Source organism: Somniosus microcephalus, chromosome 7, assembly GCF_052327205.1.
Source record: "Somniosus microcephalus isolate GS21.2 chromosome 7, FLI_Smic_1.0, whole genome shotgun sequence".
Classification (NCBI taxonomy): domain Eukaryota; kingdom Metazoa; phylum Chordata; class Chondrichthyes; order Squaliformes; family Somniosidae; genus Somniosus; species Somniosus microcephalus.
This window is the reverse complement of record NC_140993.1, coordinates 219798535-219805253: the sequence shown is the minus strand read 5'-3', so window position 1 is coordinate 219805253 and position 6719 is coordinate 219798535.

Genomic DNA, 6719 nt, shown 5'->3' with positions numbered 1-6719 from the left:
ACCGTTCTCCCAGTGGACTTCTCACCGTTCTCCCAGTGGACTTCTCCCCATTCTCCCAGTGGACATCTAACCTTTTGCCCAGTGGACTTCTCACCATTCTCCCAGTCGACTTCTCATCCTTCTCCCAGTGGACTTCTCACCATTCTCCCAGTAGATTCTCACGTTTCTCCCCATGGACTTCTCACCTTTCTCCCAGTGAACTTCTCACCTTTCTCCCAGTGGACTACTCACTGTTCTCCCAGTGGATTTTTCACCATTCACCCAGTGGACTCCTAACCATTCTCCCAGTGGACTTCTCACCTTTCTCCCAGTGGACTTCTCACCTTTCTCCCAGTGGACTTTTCAACTTTCTCCCAGTGGACTTCTCACCTTTCTCCCAGTGGCCTTCTCACCTTTCTCCCAGTGGACTTCTCACCGTTCTCCCAGTGGACTTCTCACCATTCTCCCAGTGGACTTCTCACCATTCTCCCAGTGGACTTCTAACCATTCTCCCAGTCGACTTCTCATCATTCTCCCAGTGGACTTCGCACCATTCTCCCAGTGGACTTCTCACCTTTCTCCCAGTGGAATTCACACCTTTCTCCCAGGGGACTTATCACCATTCTCCCAGTCGACTTCTCACCTTTCTCCCAGTCGACTTCTCACCGTTCTCCCAGTGGTCTTCTCACCGTTCTCCCAGCGGACTTCTCACCTTTATCCCAGCGGACTTCTCACTGTTCTCCCAGTGGACCTCTCACCATTTTCCCAGTGGACTTCTCACCGTTCTCCCAGTGGACTTCTCACCATTCTCCCAGTGGACTTCTCACCATTCTCCCAGTGGACTTCTCACCTTTCTCCCAGTGGACTTCTCACCATTCTCCCAGTCGAGTTCTCAGTTCTCCCAGTGGACTTCTCACCTTTCTCCCAGTGGACTTCTCACCTTTCTCCCAGTGGACTTCTCACCTTTCTCCTATTGGACGTCTCACCGTTCTCCCAGTGGACTTCTCACTATTCTCCCAGTGGACTTCTCACCATTCTCCCAGTGGACTTCTCACCGTTCTCCCAGTGGACTTCTCACCGTTCTCCCAGTGGACTTCACACCATTCTCCCAGTGGACTACTCACCTTTCTTCCAGTGGTCTTCTCACGTTTCACCCAGTGAACTTTTCACCATCCTCCCAGTGGACTTCTCACCATTCTCCCAGTGGACTTCTCACCTTTCTCCCAGTGGACTTCTCACCTTTCTCCCAGTGGACTTCTCACCTTTCTCCCAGTAGACTTCTCATCTTTCTCGCAGTGGACTTCGCACTGTTCTCCCAGTGGAAGTCGCACCTTTCTCCCAGTGGACTTCTGACCATTCTCCCAGTGTACCTCCCATCGACCTCCCAATGGACTTCTGACCATTCTCCCATTCAGCTTCTCACCTTTCTCCCAGTGGACTTCCCACCATTCTCCCAGTGGACTTCTCACCTTCTCCAAGTGGACTTATCACCATTCTCCCTGTGGACTTCTCACCTTTCTCCCAGTGAACTTCTCACCGATATCCCAGTGAACCTCTCACTTTTCTCCCAGTGGACTTCTCACCATTCTCCCAGTGGACTTCTCACCGTTCTCCCAGTGGACATCTCATCGTTCTCCCAGTAGACTTCGCACCTTTCTCCAAGTGGACTTCTCACCTTTCTCCCAGTGATCTTCTCACCTTTCTCACAGCGAACTTCTCACCATTCTCCCAGTGGACTTCTCACCGTTCTCCTAGTGGACTTCTCACTTTTCTCCCAGTGGACTTCTCACCATTCTCCCAGTGGACTTCTCACCTTTCTCCCAGTGGACTTCTCACCGTTCTCCCAGTCAACTTCTCACCTTTCTCCCAGTCGACTTCTCACCTTTCTCCCAGTGGACTTCTCACAATTCTCCCAGTGGACTTCTCACCATTCTCCCAGTGGACTTCTTCCCGTTCTCCCAGTGGACTTCTCACCGTTCTCCCAGTGGACTTCTCACCGTTCTCCCAGTGGACTTCTCACCGTTCTCCCAGTGGACTTCTCACCGTTCTCCCAGTGGACTTATGACCGTTCTCCCAGTGGAGCTCTCACCTTTCCCCCAGTGGACTTCTTACCATTCTCCCAGTGGACTTCTAACCGCTCTCCCAGTGGACTTCTAACCATTCTCCCAGTGGACTTCTCACCTTTCTCCCAGTGGACTTTTCACCTTTCTTCCAGTCGACTTCTCACCGTTCTCCCAGTGGACTTCTCACCTTTCTCCCAGTGGACTGCTCACCTTTCTCCCAGTGGACTTCTCACCGTTCTCCCAGTGGAGTTCTCACCGTTCTCCCAGTGGACTTCTCACTGTTCTCCCAGTGGACTTCTCACCGTTCTCCCAGTGGACTTCTCACCTTTCTCCCAGTGGACTTCTCACCTTTCTCCCAGTGGACTGCTCACTCTTCTCCCAGTGGACTGCTCACCGTTCTCCCAGTGGATTTCTCACCGTTCTCCCAGTGGACTTCTCACCTTTCTCCCAGTGGACTTCTCACCATTCTCCCAGTGGACTTCTCACCATTCTCCCAGTGGACTTCTCACCATTCTCCCAGTGGACTTCTCACCATTCTCCCAGTGGACTTCTCACCATTCTCCCAGTGGACTTCTCACCATTCTCCCAGTGGACTTCTCACCATTCTCCCAGTGGACTTCTCACCATTCTCCCAGTGGACTTCTCACCATTCTCCCAGTGGACTTCTCACCATTCTCCCAGTGGACTTCTCACCTTTCTCCCAGTTGACCTCTCACCTTTATCCCAGTGGACCTCTCACCTTTCTCCCAGTGGACTTCTCACCTTTCTCCCAGTGGACTTCTCACCTTTCTCCCAGTGGACTTCTCACCTTTCTCCCAGTGGACTTCTCACCTTTCTCCCAGTGGACTTCTCACCGTTCTCCCAGTGGCCTTCTCACCGTTCTCCCAGTGGACTTCTCACCGTTCTCCCAGTGGACTTCTCCCCATTCTCCCAGTGGACATCTAACCTTTTGCCCAGTGGACTTCTCACCATTCTCCCAGTCGACTTCTCATCCTTCTCCCAGTGGACTTCTCACCATTCTCCCAGTGGACTTCTCACCTTTCTCCCAGTGGACTTCTCACCTTTCTCCCATTGGAATTCTCACCGTTCTCCCAGTGGACTTCTCACCTTTCTACCAGTGGACATCTCACCTTTCTCCCAGTGGACCTCTCACCATTCTCCCAGTGGACATCTCACCGTTCTCCCAGTAGACTTCTCACCGTTCTCCCAGTGGACTTCTCACCGTTCTCACAGTGGACTTACCTTTCTCCCAGTAGTTTCTCACGTTTCTCCCCATGGACTTCTCACCTTTCTCCCAGTGAACTTCTCACCTTTCTCCCAGTGGACTACTCACTGTTCTCCCAGTGGATTTTTCACCATTCTCCCAGTGGACTTCTAATCATTCTCCCAGTGGACTTCTCACCTTTCTCCCAGTGGACTTCTCACCTTTCTCCCAGTGGACTTCTCACCTTTCTCCCAGTGGACTTTTCAAATTTCTCCCAGTGGTCTTCTCCCCATTCTCACAGTGGACTTCTCCCCATTCTCACAGTGGACTTCTCCCCATTCTCACAGTGGACTTCTCACCATTCTCCCAGTGGACTTCTCACCATTCTCCCAGTGGACTTCTCACCTTTATCCCAATGGACTTCTCACCGTTCTCCCAGTGGACTTCTCACTGTTCTCCCAGTGGACTTGTCACCGTTTTCCCAGTGGACTTCTCACCGTTCTCCCAGTGGACTTCTCACCATTCTCCCAGTGGACTTCTCACCGTTCTCCCAGTGGACTTCTCACCGTTCTCCCAGTGGAGTTCTCACAGTTCTCCCAGTGGATTCTCAACTTTCTCCCAGTGGACTTCTCACCTTTCTCCCAGTGGACTTCTTACCTTTCTCCCAGTGGACTTCTCACCTTTCTCCCAGTGGACTTCTCACCTTTCTCCCAGAGGACTTCTCATCTTTCTCCCAGTGGACTTCTCACCTTTCTCCCAGTGGACTTCTCACCTTTCTCCCAGTGGACTTCTCACCTTTCTCCCAGTGGACCTCTCACCTTTCTCCCAGTGGAATTCTCACCTTTCTCCCAGTGGACTTCTCACCTTTCTCCCAGTGGACTTCTCACCTTTCTCCCATTGGGCGTCTCACCGTTCTCCCAGTGGACTTCTCACCTTTCTCCCAGTGGACTTCTCACTATTCTCCCAGTGGACTTCTCACCTTTCTCCCAGTGGACTTCTCACCGTTCTCCCAGTGGACTTCACACCATTCTCCCAGTGGACTTCTCACTATTCTCCCAGTGGACTTTTCACCTTTCTTCCAGTGGTCTTCTCACGTTTCACCCAGTGAACTTTTCACCATTCTCCCAGTGGACTTCTCACCATTCTCCCAGTGGACTTCTCACCATTCTCCCAGTGGACTTCTACCATTCTCCCAGTGGACTTCTCACCTTTCTCCCAGTGGACTTCTCACCTTTCTTCCAGTATACTTCTCACCGTACTCGCATAGGACTTCACACTGTTCTCCCAGTGGAATTCTCACCAGTCTCCCAGCGGACTTCTCACCATTCTCCCAGTGGACTTTTCACCGATATCCCAGTGAACATCTCACCATTCTCCCAGTGGTCTTTTCACCTTTCTCCCAGTGGACTTCTCACCGTTCTCCCAGTGGACTTCTCACCTTCTCCCAATGGACTTCTCACCATTCTCCCAGTGGACTTCTCACCGATATCCCAGTGAACCTCTCACCATTCTCCCAGTGGACTTCTCACCTTTCTCCCAGTGGAATTCTCACTGTTCTCCCAGTGGACTTCTCACCTTTCTCCCAGTGGACTTCTCTCCATTCTCCCAGTGGACTTTTCAACTTTCTCCCAGTGGTCTTCTCACCTTTCTCACAGTGGACTTCTCACCATTCTCCCAGTGGACTTCTCACCGATATCCCAGTGAACTTCTCACCATCCTCCCAGTGGACTTTTCACCTTTCTCCCAGTGGACTTCTCACCATTCTCCCAGTGGACTTCTCACCTTTCTCCCAGTGGACTTCTCACCTTTCTCCCAGTGGACATCTCACCTTTCTCCCAGTGGACTTCTCACCTTTCTCCCAGTGGACTGCTCACCTTTCTCCCAGTGGACTTCTCACCATTCTCCCAGTGGAGTTCTCACCATTCTCCCAGTGGACTTCTCACCGTTCTCCCAGTGGACTGCTCACCGTTCTCCCAGTGGAGTTCTCACCTTTCTCCCAGTGGACCTCTCACCTTTCTCCCATTGGAATTCTCACCTTTCTCCCATTGGAATTCTCACCTTTCTCCCAGTGGACTTCTCACCTTTCTCCCAGTGGACTTCTCACCTTTCTCCCAGTGGACTTCTCACCTTTCTCCCAGTGGACTTCTCACCTTTCTCCCAGTGGACTTCTCACCTTTCTCCCAGTGGACTTCTCACCTTTCTCCCAGTGGACTTCTCACCTTTCTCCCATTGGGCGTCTCACCGTTCTCCCAGTGGACTTCTCACCTTTCTCCCAGTGGACTTCTCACTATTCTCCCAGTGGACTTCTCACCTTTCTCCCAGTGGACTTCTCACCGTTCTCCCAGTGGACTTCACACCATTCTCCCAGTGGACTTCTCACTATTCTCCCAGTGGACTTTTCACCTTTCTTCCAGTGGTCTTCTCACGTTTCACCCAGTGAACTTTTCACCATTCTCCCAGTGGACTTCTCACCATTCTCCCAGTGGACTTCTCACCATTCTCCCAGTGGACTTCTACCATTCTCCCAGTGGACTTCTCACCTTTCTCCCAGTGGACTTCTCACCTTTCTTCCAGTATACTTCTCACCGTACTCGCATAGGACTTCACACTGTTCTCCCAGTGGAATTCTCACCAGTCTCCCAGCGGACTTCTCACCATTCTCCCAGTGGACTTTTCACCGATATCCCAGTGAACATCTCACCATTCTCCCAGTGGTCTTTTCACCTTTCTCCCAGTGGACTTCTCACCGTTCTCCCAGTGGACTTCTCACCTTCTCCCAATGGACTTCTCACCATTCTCCCAGTGGACTTCTCACCGATATCCCAGTGAACCTCTCACCATTCTCCCAGTGGACTTCTCACCTTTCTCCCAGTGGAATTCTCACTGTTCTCCCAGTGGACTTCTCACCTTTCTCCCAGTGGACTTCTCTCCATTCTCCCAGTGGACTTTTCAACTTTCTCCCAGTGGTCTTCTCACCTTTCTCACAGTGGACTTCTCACCATTCTCCCAGTGGACTTCTCACCGATATCCCAGTGAACTTCTCACCATCCTCCCAGTGGACTTTTCACCTTTCTCCCAGTGGACTTCTCACCATTCTCCCAGTGGACTTCTCACCTTTCTCCCAGTGGACTTCTCACCTTTCTCCCAGTGGACATCTCACCTTTCTCCCAGTGGACTTCTCACCTTTCTCCCAGTGGACTGCTCACCTTTCTCCCAGTGGACTTCTCACCATTCTCCCAGTGGAGTTCTCACCATTCTCCCAGTGGACTTCTCACCGTTCTCCCAGTGGACTGCTCACCGTTCTCCCAGTGGAGTTCTCACCTTTCTCCCAGTGGACCTCTCACCTTTCTCCCATTGGAATTCTCACCTTTCTCCCATTGGAATTCTCACCTTTCTCCCAGTGGACTTCTCACCTTTCTCCCAGTGGACTTCTCACCTTTCTCCCAGTGGACTTCTCACCTTTCTCCCAGTGG